The 20,891-nt window shown below is 50.9% G+C and overlaps 1 long non-coding RNA gene across 1 annotated transcript in view; it reads left to right on the top strand.

The window, feature by feature from the left end:
• Window positions 1-16,062: 16,062 nt before the first annotated feature.
• LOC144888341 (uncharacterized) overlaps window positions 16,063-20,891 on the top strand; it is a 59,444-nt gene continuing 54,615 nt past the window's right edge. The window contains exon 1 of the long non-coding RNA XR_013620935.1: window positions 16,063-16,113. This is a non-coding gene — a long non-coding RNA (uncharacterized LOC144888341). The remainder of the gene's footprint in view (window positions 16,114-20,891) is intronic.

The following is a 20,891-nucleotide window of genomic DNA, read 5'->3' as shown; positions in this document are numbered from 1 at the left end:
GGTGACGTTGCGCGGGCCGAAAGTGTGTATGGCCGAGCCATTAGCAGCGACCAAAGAGGGGCCGCAAACGGCGTCCCGCCTGTCCTGCTCGGAGGCGGGTATGACGCTCAGTTGGGCGCCGGTGTCACAAAGGAAACGCCGCCCGGACGCTTTGTCCCGAATAAAAAGCAAGTTGCCCGAGTGGCCGGCGCTCATGGCTGGGAATGAACGCCGGCCCGGCCGTTTCCCGACTTGCCGAAAGTGCACGGGGGTCGGCACGTCCGAGCCTTGTGTCCGAACCTGGCGTGGTAATAACACCACGCCTGGTCAGGTGGAGGCCCCGGCCGTCGTGTCGGAAGCGGTCGGTGCGGCGTGGCGGCCGCCAGTTTCACCGGCAGTTCGGCCTCCAACCGCGCAGGGCGCTCGGGCGTCGTGGGCATCGCCTCGGACGGCGGCAGGCTCCAGGTAGCCGCGCCGATGTGTTGGCCCACCGAGGAGATCTTATCGGCTTCCCTGGCGAGGGCGCGGGGATCGGTGATCGACGTGCCAGCCAGGGCGAGGCGTACCGGGTGAGGCAGCTGGCGAAGGAACAACTCGCGGAACAGAAAATCCGGAGAGTGCTCACCGAGCAACGAGAGCATATAGTCCATGCGCTCGGACGGGCGCGTGTCGCCGAGCTCGGGCAGGTCGAGCAGGCGCCGTGAGCGTGCCGCTGGTGAGAGGGCGAAAGCGTCGAGGAGGAGCGTCTTCAGCGCGTCATACTTGTCGGCAGCCGGCGGGTGCTCGAGGAGGCTCAGGGCGCGGGCCGCGGTGGCGGAACCGAGCGCTGCCACGACGTGGTGGAAGCGGGTGTCGTCCGCGGTGATGCCTCGCAGGGCGAACTGGGAGTCCGCCTGGGCGAACCAAACAGCTGCGTGAGCCTCCCAGAAGGTAGACAGTTTAAGAGTCACTGCCGTGTCCATGTCGGTAGGTCACCAGTGAAGGAGCTGCGCTCCAACGCGAGTCGAAAGAAGTGACGCGACCAAAGACGGAATTCGTCCGAGTTGCTTTATTGAAACAAAACAGCTCAGGTATTCTGACAAAAGCCCGTTTATCGGGCAGCAATATATATATGCACATTTATGTCGGGAAGTTTGCCCAGCAAAAGCTATACCGGGCATGCCCGGGTGTCAAGGGCGAGCCTTGGAAAGGCGAGTCTGGACCTGCCCGGGCGTGTTTGGCTGCGGCCTGGCAAGTCGAGGCTGGGCGTGCCCGGGCGCTCTGGACGAGCACTGGAAAGGCGAGAGCGGGCATGCCCGGACGCTCTGGGCGAGCCCTGGAAAGGCGATAGCGGGCATGCCCGGACGCTCTGGGCGAGCCCTGGAAAGGTGAGAGCGGGCATGCCCGGACGCTCTGGGCGAGCCCTGGAAAGGCGATAGCGGGCATGCCCGGACGCTCTGGGCGAGCCCTGGAAAGGCGATAGCAGGCATGCCCGGACGCTCTGGGCGAGCCCTGGAAAGGCGAGAGCGGGCATGCCCGGGAAAGACGAGACCGGGCGTGCCCGGGAGGTTCGGGCGTGCCCGGGAACAGTGAGTCCGGACATGCCCGGGAGAGGCGCGTCTGGCCGTGTTCTGGCCGGTGCAAGGCGATTGTGTGCATCCAGCGGTAACCGCTACACACGCCCCTCCAGAATCGACCTGCACCGGCAGGGTCAATTTAAGGGGGGTCCGGATGACCCGGCCGAAGCGACCCCTGGAGGGTCGTGGGGAGGGGTCCGACGTGGTGGTGGGTGGTCGAGCGGGGGGAACTGTGGACGGGGGGCGGCCTCGCCGCGGAGGAAGGGCCAACCGTGGTGGTCGGTCGACGTCCATGTGCGCCGGTTTGAGGCGGTCCACAGAGATCCGGTTCGACCGGCCGCCAACGTCGACGACAAAGGACTTGTCGCCCCGTCGCAGGACCCGGAAGGGCCCGTCGTACGGCGGCCGGAGTGGCCCCCGGTGCGCGTCATGACGCACAAAGACGTACTCCGCTGTGCGAAGCGCCGGGGGGACGTAGGACTGGGGGCCACCGTGGCGGGATGTTGGCACGGGGGCAAATCGGCGGGCGGCCTCCTGGAGGTCCGAGCGCTGGTGTGCGGCGGACCAGGGACTGGTAGCGTCGGGCACGAACTCGCCCGGGACGCGGAGCGGCTGGCCGTAGACGAGCTCGGTGGCTGACGCCCGGAGGTCCTCCTTGGGGGCCGTGCGGAGGCCCAAAAGGACCCACGGCAGCCGGTTGGTCCAACCGTCGTCCTGAAGGCCGGCCATGAGTGCGGCCTTCATGGAGCGGTGAAACCGCTCACACAACCCGTTGGCTTGGGGGTGGTAGGCCGTGGTGCGGTGCAGCGTGACCCCCAACGAGCGGGCGACCGCGCCCCAAAGTTCGGACGTGAACTGTGGGCCGCGGTCGGACGAGATGTCCGCCGGTGCGCCGAAGCGCGTGACCCAGGTGGCGATGAACGCCTGCGCCACGTCGGCGGTGGTGGTGGAGGTGAGGGGCACGGCCTCCGGCCACCTGGTGGTCCTGTCCACCATGGTGAGCAGGTGGGTGAACCCCCGCGATGGGGGCAGGGGACCCACCAGGTCCACATGGACGTGGTCGAAACACCGTGCAGGCACAGTGAAAGGTGCCAGCAGGGCCTGGGTGTGGCGGTGGACCTTGGCCCGCTGGCAGGCCGTGCAGGCATTGGCCCAGTCGCGGACGTTCCGTCGAAGGCCGTGCCAGAAGAAACGCGCCGACCCCAGCTTCTGAGAAGCTTTCCGGCCCGGGTAAGAAAGGCCGTGGATGGAGGCGAAGATGCGGCGCTGCCAGGAAAAGGGCACGATGGGGCGAGGCTGGCCCTGGGAGATGTCGCAGAGCAGGACGGTGCCCGCGAAGGGGATGTCGGCCAGGCGGAGGCCCGTGTCCGCCGCCTGGAGGGCCTGCACCGAGGTGTCAGTGGTCTGGTCGGCCGCCATGAGCGCGAAGTCCACGCCGAGGTGGACCGCGTTCACGCTGGCCCGAGAAAGACAGTCGGCCACAGCGTTGTCTTTGCCGGCGACGTGCCAGATGTCCGTGGTGAATTCCGACACGGCGGAGAGGTGGCGCTGCTGGCGGGCCGACCACGGCTCCGTGACTTTGGCCATTGCGTAGACCAACGGCTTGTGGTCGACGAAAGCCGTGAACGGGCGGCCCTCCAGGAGGTGTCGGAAATGGCGAACAGCCAGGAATAGACCGAGCAGCTCGCGGTCGAACGTGCTGTATTTTAACTCGTTCGGCCGGAGCTGCCGGATGAAAAAAGCGAGTGGCTGCCAAACCCCGTCCACCCATTGTTCATGGACGGCACCCACCGCGTAGTTGGAGGCGTCCTTAGTGAGGGCGATGGGCGCGTTGAGCACCGGGTGAGCCAGCAGCGTTGCGTCGGCGAGGGCCCGTTTTGCGCTTGCGAAGGCCGCGTCCATGGCCGCGGACCAAACTATGTCATGCTTGGCCGGCTTGCCCTGGAGGGCCTCGTAAAGGGGCCGCATGAGCTGAGCAGCGCGGGGCACGAATCGGTGATAAAAATTCACCATGCCGAGGAACTCTTGTAGGGCCTTGATGGAACGGGGACGCGGGAACGTGGTGATGGCCTCGACCTTGGTCGGCAGCGGCACGGCCCCGGTCTTGGTGATGCGGTGGCCCAAAAAGTCAACGGTCGTCGTGCCGAAGTGGCATTTGGCCGGGTTGACAATTAAGCCGTGCTCGCTGAGGCGACCGAACAGTGTTCGGAGGTGGAGGAGGTGCTCGGCGCGGGACGTGCTGGCGACGAGGATGTCGTCCAGATAGCGCAGCACGCCGTCCATTAAGCGCTGGAACGCCTGGGCCGCGTTCTTGAGGCCAAACGGCATCCTCAAAAATTCGAACAGGCCGAACGGCGTGATGACGGCCGTCTTCGGGACGTCGGCCGCCCGGACAGGTACCTGGTGGTATCCCCGTATCAGGTCAATTTTGGAAAATATGACCCGTCCCGCCAAACGGGCGGAAAAGTCCTGGATGTGCGGGATCGGGTACCTGTCGGGTGTGGTAGCGTCATTGAGGCGGCGGTAGTCGCCACACGGGCGCCATCCAACCCCCGGCTTTGGCACGATGTGCAGTGGTGAGGCCCACGCGCTATTGGAGCGCCGCACGATGCCAAGGTGCTCCAACGCGTCGAACTCGGCCTTTGCCACGGCGAGCTTGGCCGGGTCGAGGCGGTGGGCCCTGGCGTAGACCGGCGGGCCCGTAGTGGGTATGTGGTGCTCGATCCCATGCCGCACTGCGACGGCCGAAAACGTCGGCCGTGTGAGGGCCGGGAATTCCGCGAGCAGGTGAGCGAACTCGTTCGCCGTCGGGAGGGCGCACGCCATTTCGGTCGGCGCGGAGCTGCTCATCGTGCATGCCAGGGAGCTGAAGGTCTCGGCGTTGACAAGGCGACGACGTTTGACGTCGACCAGCAGCCCGTGCGCGCAGAGGAAGTCGGCGCCCAGCAAAGCCATGGGGACGCAGGCGGTCACAAAGGTCCACTGAAAGCGCTGGCTGCCGAAGCAGAGGGTGACGTTGCGCGGGCCGAAAGTGTGTATGGCCGAGCCATTAGCAGCGACCAAAGAGGGGCCGCAAACGGCGTCCCGCCTGTCCTGCTCGGAGGCGGGTATGACGCTCAGTTGGGCGCCGGTGTCACAAAGGAAACGCCGCCCGGACGCTTTGTCCCGAATAAAAAGCAAGTTGCCCGAGTGGCCGGCGCTCATGGCTGGGAATGAACGCCGGCCCGGCCGTTTCCCGACTTGCCGAAAGTGCACGGGGGTCGGCACGTCCGAGCCTTGTGTCCGAACCTGGCGTGGTAATAACACCACGCCTGGTCAGGTGGAGGCCCCGGCCGTCGTGTCGGAAGCGGTCGGTGCGGCGTGGCGGCCGCCAGTTTCACCGGCAGTTCGGCCTCCAACCGCGCAGGGCGCTCGGGCGTAGTGGGCGTCGCCTCGGACGGTGGCAGGCTCCAGGTAGCCGCGCCGATGTGTTGGCCCACCGAGGAGATCTTATCGGCATCCCTGGCGAGGGCGCGGGGATCGGTGATCGACGTGCCAGCCAGGGCGAGGCGTACCGGGTGAGGCAGCTGGCGAAGGAACAACCTGCGGAACAGAAAATCCGGAGAGTGCTCACCGAGCAACGAGAGCATATATTCCATGCGCTCGGACGGGCGCGTGTCGCCGAGCTCGGGCAGGTCGAGCAGGCGCCGTGCGCGTGCCGCCGGTGAGAGGGCGAAAGCGTCGAGGAGGAGCGTCTTCAGCGCGTCATACTTGTCGGCAGCCGGCGGGTGCTCGAGGAGGCTCAGGGCGCGGGCCGCGGTGGCGGAACCGAGCGCTGCCACGATGTGGTGGAAGCGGGTGTCGTCCGCGGTGATGCCTCGCAGGGCGAACTGGGAGTCCGCCTGGGCGAACCAAACAGCTGCGTGAGCCTCCCAGAAGGTAGGCAGTTTAAGAGTCACTGCCGTGTCCATGTCGGTAGGTCACCAGTGAAGGAGCTGCGCTCCAACGCGAGTCGAAAGAAGTGACGCAACCAAAGACGGAATTCGTCCGAGTTGCTTTATTGAAACAAAACAGCTCAGGTATTCTGACAAAAGCCCGTTTATCGGGCAGCAATATATATATGCACATTTATGTCGGGAAGTTTGCCCGGCAAAAGCTATACCGGGCATGCCCGGGTGTCAAGGGCGAGCCTTGGAAAGGCGAGTCTGGACCTGCCCGGGCGTGTTTGGCTGCGGCCTGGCAAGTCGAGGCTGGGTGTGCCCGGGCGCTCTGGATGAGCACTGGAAAGGCGAGAGCGGGCATGCCCGGACACTCTGGTCGAGCCCTGGAAAGGCGATAGCGGGCATGCCCGGACGCTCTGGGCGAGCCCTGGAAAGGCGATAGCGGGCATGCCCGGACGCTCTGGGCGAGCCCTGGAAAGGCGATAGCGGGCATGCCCGGACGCTCTGGGCGAGCCCTGGAAAGGCGAGAGCGGGCATGCCCGGGAAAGATGAGACCGGGCGTGCCCGGGAGGTTCGGGCGTGCCCGGGAACAGTGAGTCCGGGCATGCCCGGGAGAGGCGCGTCTGGCCGTGTTCTGGCCGGTTGCATCCAGCGATTGTGTGCATCCAGCGGTTGTGTGCATCCAGCAAGGCGATTGTGTGCATCCAGCGGTAACCGCTACAATGTATAATATGTTGCCCGGTAAACTTGGACTCACAAATTCACTCAGGGTTACTCAACTGGAATGATTTTGCTGTAGAGCCAAAAAATTGAAACTTTGGAATTTTAATCAGCAATTTACAAGCAAAGTCGAAAACATACAAGCAAATTTAATTCCTGTTTATAAAAAATTGTAGATGAGTTATAAATCTCCAATGCACTTCTACATATACTTGCATGCACATACATATGCATACATATACTTACGCTCACATTTCTGAGGAAAATTTCTGAGGAGATTTTGGTTGGCTCAATGGTTCAGTGGGCGGTCACCACGAAAGTGATGGAGGTCCTTGGTTCGAGTCCCGTGTTGAGTCAGAGTTTTTAACACTTAGCCCCACGCAGGCATTTAATTCCTGTTTATAATATATATATATATATATATTTATATTTATATATATATATATATACAGTATATATATATATATATATATATAATATGTTGCCCAGTAAATTCACTCAGGGTTACTCAACTGGAATGATTTTGCTGTAGAGTCACAAAATTGAAACTTTGGAATTTGAATCAGCAATTTACAAGCAAAGTCGCCATCACACTGTGGTAACTAGACAAGGCAAAATCGGCAAAACAATAAATAAACAAATGTGGCAAAGGTCAAAAGTGCTGGTGGCCTGAAACAAGGGAAGGGGGCACAATCCCTGGGTCAAAAACCAACCTCCAGGCGCACGCATCAGGCAGCGCTTCTTGGCACACCAATCATCACAAAACATGCGTGGTTTCTCGTACCAAACCGACACCAATCTCCTCCGGAGATCTCCCCCTGGAACATTGCAGAATATGAACTCAGCCCCCGAATCCAAAACCAGCCATACATTACATATAACATTTTGCCCAACATGTTCTCAATAAAACACTACACTGTACTAACTTTATACATTATCCTGTTTTTTCGACGAATAACGCGACTATTTTTACCACTGGGATGGCACCACACGAGCCTCTCATACAAGCTTTTCACAAAAGCATGGCCAACGTCCTCTCAGTCTCAAACGTCACGCCCACACAGCCGACGTAATGTCCTGTTCCTCGGGATTAAAATCCTCCAAGGAAACGGATAGCCGAGCGAGCTTACACGCCGAGGCGTTCAATCAAAAATGAGGATGTTCTTTACACACGAGGGAAAGGAGAATGCTGAACTTACCTAAATGGGACATCCCCATACAGACTCGTATACAGACAAAGGGAACAATAAAAGTGAAAACAAATGTGTGTGTGTTTTTAGGTACTTAGCTCTGAGCATCTCCTGAACCCCCTCGGGAATCGTCAAAACCCCCGCGCCCTTGATGGGAGCAGCACAGGCCTCTGTGCACAGTTTGCTCACAGGAAACGCAGGCCTCGGTCTACAGTCCGTGCATGGGAAATGGCAGGCCTCGGCACGCAGTTTACTCGTCCTCACGATTACGATGATTATGTCGGAACATGACCGTTCACCACCAAGCCCCACAGCCAAGAGCTCGTAAACTTTGACCGTTCGTTGAGACTGTCCCACTGCAAGAGAGCTTATCGGCGACCGTTCACCTCCAAATCCAGAAAACGAGAGAGAGAAAATGTCGGCCCTCCAACTCCTTTGTACTCAAGGCTCTGATGTCATCCAACACCACCCGTGCCTGCTCCTATCAGCCAGTCCCTCTCTTCGTTGCTCAACAAATCTCACCAATCACTGCTCTCCGGGGCGTTGCCTCCCGGGCCTGCCTGATTGATGTTATAACACGTCGGCGGTATCATTGTTGGTGCTCAAAGTCCTGTTTTTGGTTAGCTTTTATTTAGTGTCTTTTAATGTGCTATTGCCTGGCTTTGTGTGTGTGCTGTATTGTCATAAGGAACAGAGGGAAAGTAACAGAGGCAATTACATACAGGGGATTCATTACCCATAATCCCTAACTAATTAACATAACCCCACCCCTCTCATGGGGACACCTATACACATCCACGACATACGGTCTACCGGATCCCTACTTAAGTACATGGGGGTTTCATGACATACGGAGCATGGTAATCGATACACTTCTATCTGGACTAAGGTAACCATTGCCTACCCCCCACAAACGTAATAGTAATTTCTGCTCCCAATGGGCATAGCCAACTCCATCTCTCGTGGGAATATGTTACCTTCCGGTGAGAATTATGGGTTTTTTTTGCCACCCGGTTACATATATATGACTATACTAATCCCATTATGATTAAAATTAACATCTACATATATTTTTTAATTCACCTGCATACCTATTAAATGGATGGCCTAGAGGTATGCAAACTCTCAAAGCAATCTCACCTGGGATCGAAACCCGACATTTCGGTGTTTCAAAGGCAGGGTGATTCAAGAATGTGTGTGCCATCTCTCCGATGGACGCTACACTGGTTGTCCCATCTGCCAGCATTCGTTGGTGGATGTTAAAGATCCCACCCATGGTGTCCTTCACGAAGAGTAGGACCATTGCCAAGAAAATGCTTCAGTAGCACCAACGCTCCATGGAAGAGTATGGTAGATTGCATATTGAAGAACTAAACACAACCTTGGTGTTTATTGGACTGTCGTTGTTTGTACTCATTCATATAATGTCATGAATACCCTTCATAAGGACATGGTGACTCTTGGACAGGATGATCCAAAATAAGAAGGAATGTTATAAGGAGGAATATACAGTCATGTGAAAAAGTAAGTAAACCCCATGTGAAGTTTTGACTTTTTCAACATATTTCAACATACAGCTATTTGATCTTCATTTCAACAATATTGATAGATAAAGGTGATATTGTAGCGGTTCCCGCTGAATGTACACAATCGCCTTGCACCTGCCAGGACGCGGCCAGGGCGCGATCGCCATGCCGGGCTCGTCCGGACGGGCCCAGACGCGCCTCTCCTGGGCATGCCCTGTCTCGCCTTTCCCGGGCATGCCCGCTCTCGCCTTTCCAGGGCTCGCCCAGAGCGCCCGGGCACGCCTAGCCTCGACTTGCCAGGCCGCGTCCAGGACGCCCGGGCATGTCCAGACTCGCCTTTCCAGGGCTCGCCCAGAGCGTCCGGGCATGCCCGCTCTCGCCTTTCCAGGGCTCGCCCAGAGCGCTCGGGCACGCCCAGCCTCGACTTGCCAGGCCGCGTCCAGGACGCCCGGGCATGTCCAGACTCGCCTTTCCAGGACTCGCCCTTGACACCCGGGCATGCCCGGTCTCGGTTTTCCCAGGCAAACGCCCCGGCATAAATGTGTATATATATTGCTGCCCGATAAACGGGCTTGTGAGAATACCTGAGCTGTTTTGTTTCAATAAAGCAACTCGGACGAATTCCGTCTTTGGTCGCGTCAATTCTTTCGACTCGCGTTGGAGCACAGCTCCTTCAATATAATATAACAAATATCATGAAACATTTATATTTTCTAGTCCATTGTATAATTTAAATAAACAACAATGCAAATTTCACATGTGGAAAAAGTAAGTACACCCTTGGCTCTAATAGGTGGTATTGCCCCCTTTGGCAGAAACAACCTCAAGTAGGCGTTTCTTATAACTGTCTACCAGTCTCTGACATCGACTGGGAGAAATTTTTGCCCACTCCTCCATGCAGAATTCTTTCAGCTGTGCGATGTTTGAGGGGTTTCTTGCATGCACAGGTCGTTTCAAATCCCCACACAACATCTCGATGGGATTTAGATCCGGGCTTTGACTTGGCCATTCCAGAACCCTCCATTTTTTTCTTTTCAGCCATTCCTTGGTGGATTTACTGGTATGTTTTGGGTCATTGTCATGTTGCAAGGTCCACCTTTGGTTGAGCTTCAACGTTCCGACAGAAGGCCTCACATTATCCTCAAGCATCCTCTGGTACAATGAAGAATTCATTGTGGATTCTATGATGGTGAGCTGCTTAGGCCCTGATGCAGCAAAGCTGCCCCAAACCATAATATTTCCACCACCATGCTTTACAGTTGGTATCAGGTTCTTGTGGTCAAATGCTGTCTTTGGTTTTCGCCAAACATGTCTTCTGGTACTGTGGCCAAATAGCTCTACATTTGACTCATCTGTCCAGAGCACATTGTTCCAGAAGTGCTGGTCTTTGCCTAGGTGTTCATTGGCAAACTTTAGTTTTGCCCTTTGTTCTTTCTGGACAGCAAAGGTTTCCTCCTGGCACACCTCCCATGCAGATCAAATTTGTGCAGCCTCTTTCTAATGGTACCGTAAAGTGGGGTGACTTTGTACACTGCCGGGGTGACTTTGAACACTGTTACAAGGTTCATTCGGATGATTTTGTTCCCGTAAAAAATCATCCGAATGAACCTTGTAACAAGTGTTCAAAGTCACCCCAGCATTCAAAGTCACCCCACTTTACGGTAGACTCGTGCACTTTGACATCAACAGTGGCAAGAGCTACCTGTAGGTCCCGTGATGACATTCTGGGGTTCTTAGAGACTTCTTTCAGCATCTTGCAGTCTGCTCTCGGACTGAACTTGCTGGGGCGGCCTGGCCTGAACAAGTTGGCAGTTGTTTGGAATCTTCTCCACTTGTAGATGATCTTCCGGACAGTCGAGTGATTGATTTCAAATTGTTTGGAGATCTTGTTAAATCCCTTCCCAGACTCGTAGGCAACTATAACCTTCTTTCTGAAGGCCTAAGAGAGCTCTTTTGATCTAGGCATGGTGACGCCGCACACTTCAACAACAAAGAGCAAACCAAACTAAATGTCTGAGGTTTAAATAAGACAGGTTCCTCCAAGATCCTCTCTAACAATGTTCTAATCATTTGCACCTGAGCTGGTGCACCTGATTCTAATTTTAGGTATTGGAAGTAGTGTTAAATGTAGGGGTGTACTTACTTTTTCCATATGCGAAATTTGCATTTATGTTTATTTAAATTATACAATGGACTACAAAATGTAAATGTTTCATGATATTTGTTATATTATATCGCCTTTATCTATCAATATTGTTGAAATGAAGATCAAATAGCTGTATGTTGAAATATGTTGAAAAAGTCAAAACTTTAAATGGGGTGTACTTACTTTTTCACGTGACTGTATATATATATATATATATATATATATACATGAATGAAGGAATGAATATATACACACACACACACAAACATATACACACACACACACACACACACACACACACACACACACACACACACATACACACACATACATACACACACACGTACACACACACACACATACACACACACACACGCACACACACAGACACGTTCAAAACACCTAGGCCACAAGCAAGCCTCGCTGACCGTGTCTTCAATCGAAGTCCACAGTGTCGTCCCGTTTTGTCCCTTTCACCCCCATTATGGTCTGCTGTTTGGGTCAGCTGCAGAGGCATATACACCCATCCACATAGTTTCTGAATGGTTCCACACATCTATTATTAATAAAGCACGAGATGATAAAATTCAAACACCCAAATCCAAGTACCATACTCCTGAGATTGCTGTCAAAGCAGCTTTTCTGGTCAATGGAATGAAAGTGGGCAGTTTGGCATTCAGAGTGGGTCAATTCCTGAACCTTCAATTGCAGAAGCCCAGGAAGTCAAGCTGATACATAAGCTCAAGACTGCAGAAAACACCAGTTATTTTGAAAAGATTATTATGAAATTCCACACTGCATCGACAGAATTGCCCTTCCGTGCTTCTGCTCTTTCGTGCACAAAGTCCTTATGTTTATGGATTTTAATTATTGTTCAAATATCACCCTTGGGGAACAAAGCTTCGTAAACGGCTTTACAAACTCAAATCTATTTACAGATTCAACAGTCCCCTTTCGAAAATATTCTGATACCGATGTACCGATGTACCGATGTACCGATGTACCGATGTACCGATGTACCGATGTACCGTACTCCTTTGCGGAGCATCGGTGCTACCGCAGCAGTTTCTTGTCTGGAGTTGTGCTTTGTGTTTTCTGTTGCCTTCCTTTCCAGCAGCAGTTAGAGCAGGACTTTTGAATTTGTTCAGGGTGCCGGTGATAGCTTGCCTACTCTTCGTGAAGGACACCGTGGGAATGGGGGATCTTCACGTCCACCCAGGAATGCGGGCAGACGGGACTCACAGTTTATAGCTGGGTCGGGATTCAAACCCAGGCTAGACGGCTTCGTGCTGAGTGTGTGTGTACCTGCAGGCCATCCTGCCAGCCCTCCGAAGATGTGTTACAAAAAAAGAGCATCTTTGTCGATACATTTTGCTTAAAATTCAATTTGTGAGATCGACCAAGCTTGGGAATGACGAACCTTTCTTCATGCAGATCCGTTTCCATTTCTTCCCAGCTTAAACCATCAGCTCAGGAAACCAGTGATTCTACCGTTATGAACATTCTTCGGGGAAATGAGTCTATATTTTCCACGGTGGAACATTATTTTCTCGGGTTCCCAATGTATGTCCCATGCCATGCATTATTGCACATAGTGGGTCATACATCTGCGCCCTAAACATTTGGCAGGAGTCGTGGACAGATTGCTATGTGGCTGCAACTGTATTTGCTTGAATCCTTGAAAACGGGGAGATTGAAAAATGGGGAGAAATGGGATTTTTGTTGTATTTCTCTTCGAAGATCAATGTTTAGAAGTCATCAAGTTGTAGAAATGTCAGGATTTCCATTTTTTGTTTTGACTTTCATGGTCTTGTCTGACTTTTATAGATTGTCTGTCAGGATGAGATAAACTGTCTAGTCTTCAGTTTATTCCCAACTCCATTGTAAACTGCCGGATTGGTGCTGCAGGCAGGGAATTGCATCGCAAGCTGAAGCGTCCCATTGATGGGCATTATGCCTGGTGTCCTGTCTGATGACATTAGCTGGTGGGCAGTGAAGATCACACGCTTTCTTCTGTTGAGGTTTTGCAAGTTATCACAGGCATCCTGAACTAATTTCAAATTCTTGCCCCGACCACTGCTGCGCAGGTAAAGGCAAAGCAACTTTGGAGTGTCCATCAACCAACATCCACGTCAACCAACATTTATCTTATTGGCACAACTGCTCAGAGGGACAGAGAGCCAAGGCCGCAGGGCCTCTTGGGGAAAGTAGGAAAAAGTAGGATGTGTTTTGCAACTTGCAAAATCGAAGATTTTACAAGTATATTGGTTGGTTGTTTGTTATTCTGTCTGTCTGTTTGTTTGTCACTCGCCTACAGGTCACAACTCTAAACTGATCGTCATGAAACTTCACCAAGTTGTAGAGGTCGTCACAATTGAGAAGCCTGTTGATTTTGAGGTCAAAGGTCAAATTTCTAAAATCACAATTTTTCATCCGATTGACTTGAAAATTGAACAGCATTTGTATATTGAGTCATTAAATACGGAAACCACTATTTTGAGGTCAAAAGGTTAATGGTCAAACTTCAAAAATCATCACTTTTCATCCGATTGACTTGAAAATTGAACAGCATTTGTATATTGAGTCTCTAAATAGGGAAACCAACTATTTTTGAGGTCAAAAGGTTAAAGGTCAAACTTCCAAAATCATAAATTTTCATCTGATTGACTTGAAAATTGAACAGCATTTGTATATTGTCACTAAATGGGGAAACCAACTAATTTTGAGGTCAAAAGGTTAAAGGTCAAACTTCCAAAATCATCAATTTTCATCCGATTGACTTGAAAATTGAACAGCATTTGCACATTGAGTCACTAAATAGGGAAACCAACTATTTTTGAGGTCAAAGGGTTGAAGGTCAAACTTCAAAAATCATCACTTTTCATCCGATTGACTTGAAGATTGAACAGCATTTGTATATTGAGTCTCTAAATAGGGAAACCAACTATTTTTGAGGTCAAAAGGTTAAAGGTCAAACTTCAAAAATCATCACTTTTCATCCGATTGACTTGAAGATTGAACAGCATTTGTATATTGAGACTCTAAATAGGGAAACCAACTATTTTTGAGGTCAAAAGGTTAAAGGTCAAACTTCCAAAATCATAAATTTTCATCTGATTGACTTGAAAATTGAACAGCATTTGCACATTGAGTCACTAAATAGGGAAACCAACTATTTTTGAGGTCAAAGGGTTGAAGGTCAAACTTCAAAAATCATCACTTTTCATCCGATTGACTTGAAGATTGAACAGCATTTGTATATTGAGTCTCTAAATAGGGAAACCAACTATTTTTGAGGTCAAAAGGTTAAAGGTCAAACTTCAAAAATCATCACTTTTCATCCGATTGACTTGAAGATTGAACAGCATTTGTATATTGAGACTCTAAATAGGGAAACCAACTATTTTTGAGGTCAAAAGGTTAAAGGTCAAACTTCAAAAATCATAAATTTTCATCTGATTGACTTGAAAATTGAACAGCATTTGTATATTGAGTCACTAAATAGGGAAACCAACTATTTTTGAGGTCAAAAGGTTAAAGGTCAAACTTCCAAAATCATAAATTTTCATCCAATTGACTTGAAAATTGAACAGCATTTGTATATTGAGTCACTAAATAGGGAAACCAACTATTTTTGAGGTCAAAAGGTTAAAGGTCAAACTTCCAAAATCATCAATTTTCATCCGATTGACTTGAAAATTGAACAGCATTTACACATTGAGTCACTAAATAGGGGAGCCAACTATTTTTGAGGTCAAAAGGTTAAAGGTCAAACTTCAAAAAGCATCATTTTTCATCCCATTGACTTGAAAATTGAACAGCATTTGTATATTGAGTCACTAAATAGGGAAACCAACTATTTTTGAGGTCAAAGGTCAACTCAGGGTGAAACTTATAAAATCATCAATTCTCATCTGAAAATTCGTCACTTTTCATCCTATTGACTGAGCTTTGATCAAGATCGTCAATTTTAATCATGATGAAATGGACAATTTGCTGGATCAATGGAAACCTTTTTCTTGGGGGGTTGGGGGGGGGGGGGATTTTGCAAGTGTCGTGCTCTGCGTGACGTCTTCTTATTTATTTATTTATTTTATAAGGCCAAATATGACAGTCAACCATTACAAAAAGACAATAAAGGAACAAAATACTCAATATAATCCTTGCCATGGGGCTGCTTTGGCGGCACCAAGCATGGCCTTGGACAGAGCACCAAAAAGGAGGAGAGGTTTGGGGGGAGGGAGAAGGGAAGGAGTAGAGAAGGAAAAAAATGGGGATGAGAGAGTGATAGTGGGGTGAGAGAGGGAGAGGGGTTGTGGTTTGGGGGAGCGGAATATGGAGACTGGAAGGTGGCGCGATATGCTTTGTAGCTGTGTCGATCTTGTAGCTGTGTATATCCATCAAACAACGTTAGCACGGCACAGCATGGGTGCATGTTATCACATGCGTTGCAGCACACACCTCCTCAGCTGTAGAATATTTGTGGGTCAGTAAAACTGAAGGCAAGACTTGAGGGGTGGATGGTTAATGGACTACGGACAATGCGGAGAATGAAGGCAATGCATATTAACTCACTCCAACAACTAAAAATGCGTTGGCTTTTTCGCTCACAAATGTGAATTCATTTCCTGCACGCAGAAGCATTTTTCTTCAGCCATTTGCTCACAGACCGCCAAGCTCTGGTGTCTCTCATCATACTTCCATTCATCTTGATATTCGGCAAAATTTTAGTGGAAATTAAGGAGCGTTGAGGCAATTATTATTGAACAGCACTAGATGTTTCTTTTCTGTTTTCATATCAGCAGGAATTTTTCTCGATGCAGCAACTGGATGAATCTTCATGTCGTCTGTTCCAAGGATTACACTGGGTGGTTTGCCATTGCCTTCTCATTGAGAGTCGGTGAAGCAATTTGCAAGTTGGCCACGGTGCCGGCACAAAATGGCGTACTCCTTGGAAAATACACCTTGGGATACTTAACATCCACCGGCAACAAATGCTGGCAGGTGGAACCTGGCTCAACGCTCCTAGCGGACGTCCGAGGGTCTTGTGACGCCCCTGCCTGAAAAAAAACCCAGGTAAGAGCTGATAGTCGGGTTTGGAATCCAACTGCCAAAGGTGAATATGGAACCCCTACCTGAAAAAACCCAGGTAAGAGCTGATAGTCGGGTTGGGAATCCAACCGTCAAAGGTGAATATGGAACCCCTACCTGAAAAAAACCCAGGTAAGAGCTGATAGTCGGGTTTGGAATCCAACCGTCAAAGGTGAATATGGAACCCCTACCTGAAAAAAACCCAGGTAAGAGCTGATAGTCGGGTTTGGAATCCAAATAGAACCCCTACCTGAAAAAAAAACCCAGGTAAGAGCTGATAGTCGGGTTTGGAATTCAACCCTCAAAGGTGAATATGGAACCCCTACCTGAAAAAAACCCAGGTAAGAGCTGAGAGTCGGGTTTGGAATCCAACCCTCAAAGGTGAATATGGAACCCCTACCTGAAAAAAACCCAGGTAAGAGCGGATAGTCGGGTTTAGAATCCAACCGTCAAAGGTGAATATGGAACCCCTACCTGAACAAAAACCCAGGTAAGAGCTGATAGTCGGGTTTGGAATCAAACCGTCAAAGGTGAATATGGAACCCCTACCTGAAAAAACCCAAGTAAGAGCTGATAGTCGGGTTTGGAATCCAACCCTCAAAGGTGAATATGCAACCTCTGAACTATCCTGCCAGCCTCCTGGAATCAAGCAAAATTTGGGAGCACAATAAAGCAAAATATATGTTTTCTATACCTATGCCAAAAGGTAAATGCATTCACAATGACAGCACAGCTTGCTTCCAAGATACATTTGGTCCACAATGATTCAGGTTCATCAGTTCATGTCACCTTATCCACCAAGTTTGATATGAGTTTTGAAGGTTGGCTCTAAAGAAAGCAATAACCGCAAATGAGAAGTACAATTTTATCTGTATATAGCAGACAACCTGACTGTTCAATTGACTTAAAAAGGCAAACTCTTCCACTTCTTTGCCATTTTGCACAATGCCAAGGCAGTGCAATTCTTCTTCGCAAACATTTCCGCGAAAGGTGTCTCGATGATGGAAATCATCGGACAAAAGAGCGGCAAACTTTTTGGGGAAACTTTTCACACGATTCATGCCGAAATGCACCTGTATACACATACCTGATGTACTGGCAGGATTTGGATTTGGACATCTGTCGATTTGGATTCTCGATTTGGACAACCAGCAACGGTACCCGCCCTACTGGGCGGGGCTTCAATTGGGAGGCCCAAATGAAAAGGCAAAATATCTGAAATTGAAAGCTTTTTATTTTATTTTAAACGATTTATATAAACATCCGTTAAATCATATCACATGCAAATCGTCAAAATATAAACAGCATTTGTAGAATTTCAATAAAAGCCGCATCACTCTTCATATCGGTAAATATTATTCCATCGTGTTTGAAAAAACTTGAAAATTGGAAATTGGGGAAAAAAAATGGAAAAACAATATAGCTTATTTTACTCCAGGGGGTCCCAGGATTACCCACCCAAAATTTCGTTGCGATAGGTTCGGCCGTTTTTGCGGTACCTGGGAACAGACAGACAGACATTTGGTGAATCATCGTAAGATAATGCTTGCGATCACATGCGATCATCTTGTTGAAGTCACGTGCACAGATCCTGGCTTGAAGTCAGTTTTTTATTATTATCATCGAGGATTATGTTCAGTGTAATAAGGCAGGGAATTTATGTACCGGTTATGTCGCTCAATCCCGACATGTTGAGTCCGATATCGAGGCTGGAATGGAATATCCTAAAAAGTTAATAGGGCAGTAGCTTAAAGTAGGCCACGGATAGTTGTATAATGGCCAAATGAATGTTGGATTAAACTCCGGAGCTGAAATGTTATCCGGGCCATCGATTAGGCTGATGGCACGATTCGTAGTTGGAAGTGAAAAATGAATGCGGCATCTGGATGAGATGGATGTCTTACATACTGTAATGGAAAACGTCTTTTTAACCTCTTCTCTGCGAGGTACTTCTGGATCCAAACAAGTGCAAGAGCAAGACCATAAATAAGGAGGATGGATGAAGGGGAAACTTATTTAACCTTATCGTGTTAACACTTCCTGTTGGTCTGTTGATTGGGAAACATCAGATTTGACGCCACAATGCGAAAAATGTTGCTTTGAGGGGAAATGGGAAAACATGCACAATAGTTAAAGTTAATAAATAATTAGCCCGTCCTCTGCACGGCAGGAGACGGGGTTTTGCAATCACTTCTGTGTTTGTGTGTGTGTGTGTGTGTTTCTGTGTATGTGTGTGTTTCTGTGTGTGTGTGTGTGTTTCTGTGTGTGTGTGTGTGTGTGTGTGTGTGTGTTTCTGTGTGTGTGTGTGTGTGTCTGTGTGCGTGTGTGTGTCTGTGTGTGTGTGTGTGTGTATATGTATATGTGTGTGTGTTTCTCTCTGTGTGTGTGTATGTTTGTATATGTGTGTGTATGTGTGTGTGTTTCTGTGTGTATGTGTGTGTATGTGTGTGTGTTTGTGTATGTTTGTGTGTGTTTGTATGTATGTTTGTGTGTGTTTGTATGTATGTTTGTGTAAGTTTGTGTGTGCTTGTGTGTATGTTTGTGTGTTTGTGTATGTTTGTGTGTGTTTGTATGTGTTTGTGTGTGTGCTGGGTGTGTGTATGTTTGTGTGTGTTTGTATGTGTATGTGTTTGTGTTTGTTTGTGTATGTTTGTGTGTGTTTGTTTGTTTGCGTGTGTATGTTTGTGTATGTTTGTGTGTTTGTTTCCGGGCCATAACTTTTCTACCATTTGAGCTATTGTCATCAAATTCTCACCAAATAATAGACCGGCGGCCCGACCGTGGGTATATGGTGCTCCACCCCATGTTTAACGGCCACCGCTGAGAAGGTGGGCCGCGTGAGGGCCGGGAAACTGGCGAGGAGGCGGGTAAAGTCGTCCGCTGCTGGAAGCATGCAAACTAAACTCGCCAGGACGGAACCTTCCAGCAAGCCGCTTGGCAAGCCGCTCGGTGAGTCGCTCAGTGAGCCGCTCAACGAGCCGCTCAGCGAACAAGCGAGCGAGCTGCAGGTTTCGGCCTGGACGAGCCGTCTGCGCTTCACGTCGACCAACGGCCCATTCGTGCATAGGAAGTCCGCACCGAGCAGTGCCATTGGCATGCTGGCGGTCACGAACGACCATTGAAAGCGCTGCCCTCCAAACTGCAGTGAGAGGCAACGCTTCCCGAATGTGCGGATGTGTGTACCGTTGGCGGCAAGCAAAGTGGGGCCCCGGCCCGCGGTTTGCTTGTCGGACGTGGAGGCGGGGAGGACGCTTACCTGCGCTCCTGTGTCGCAAAGAAAACAGCGCCCGGACAAGGTGTCCATGATGAATAGGAGGCTGCCGGAATGGCCGACGCTCAAGGCCGCTAATGAGCGCCGGCCCGGTCGTTTCCCTACCTGTCAAAAGAGCACGGCGGGCGACACGTTTTAGCCTTGCGGCCGAACCTGGCGTGGTAGTAGCACCAGGTTTGCGGCGGCGGCGGCCACGGCGGTCGTGGTGGTGGCGGCGGCGGTGGTGGGCGGGGCGCAGCAGCGGCCACGAGGATAGCCGGGGGGCGCTGTAGCCTCTGCCCCGGGATCCACGGCGGCAGCACCGTAAACCGACCGCGTGTCGCAGGCCGCGAAAAACTTGTCGGCCTCTACGGCCAGAGCGCGGGGTTCCTTTATTTTGGAACCGGCCAGCGTGAGGTGTACCTGTAGAGGTAGCTGGCGTAGGAAAAGCGCCCGGAATAAGAAATCCGGGGGCTGGTCTCCAAGCAGCGACAGCATAAAATCCATCCGGACAGATGGTCGTGTGTCGCCGAGGGCAGGAAGGTGCAGGAGGCGGTCGGCCCGTTCGATCTCCGTGAGCCCGAACGTGGCGAGGAGAAGACGTTTGAGCGCCTCGTACTTGTTGTCGCCTGGCGGGCGCCGAAGGATGGACACAAATCGGGCGGCAGTGCCGGGCCTGAGGGCAGCGACCACGTGGTAGTACCGGGTCTCGTCCGCCGTTATGTCTCGGAGCTGAAATTGAGCTTCGGCCTGCACGAACCAAACGTCAGCTTGTGCTTCCCAAAACTCCGGGAGTTTAACTGCGATGGCGTTGGTAGCCATGGCGCGTTCGGTGGTCAGCAACGGCTGAACCAATCGGGGTCACCAGTGTGGTGCTGCGCACACACGACTCGATTGCCAGAGAGGTAGGCCACAACGCGTTGGTATAACAAAGAGTCTTTATTCAAAGCTCGTACTTCAGCACTGGGCGGGCTCGAACTTAGAGCCCGCATATATGTCCCGAGGCCACGCCTAGTCCCCGGGCGTGGCCGATCGGTCGAAAGGCGGGGCATGTGCTTTTGTTCCCCACCTGGACGCTCGCTCCACCCACTGGTGCGCGGAATTATTGCCCCTTGTGCCCGCCACATCATAAATCGTATTCCCCGACAAGATAAAAACACCCGATCGGGAAAAATTCGGATTCCCCGGCATAACATGTTACATGTACTCGGGTCACATCGATCGATCTTCAAGTTTGATGACAGTTATTACGTCACATCCGCCCAATTTAATTAAACGCACATGGGATGCGCCGCATGCGTGTTTCTTGTCTTATTCGTCGGGCAACATCAGTAGCGGACTGGGTCTTAAAACCGGCCCGAGCATCCTTCACCTAGGTCGGCCCATTATTCATTTATATGTTGCTTATCTGAGAAAATAGACGAAATGCTTGGAAAAAAAAAACTAAATAAAATCCACGAAAAATAAATTTATTTTCAGTAACACAAGCACATGTCATGTTTAAGAGATTAGG

The sequence above is a fragment of the Myxine glutinosa genome, chromosome 11 (genome assembly GCF_964187855.1).
Source record: "Myxine glutinosa chromosome 11, kmMyxGlut1.1, whole genome shotgun sequence".
Classification (NCBI taxonomy): Eukaryota; Metazoa; Chordata; class Myxini; order Myxiniformes; family Myxinidae; genus Myxine; species Myxine glutinosa.
The sequence above is the reverse complement of the archived record's forward strand: the minus strand, read 5'-3'. Positions and strand labels throughout refer to the sequence as shown.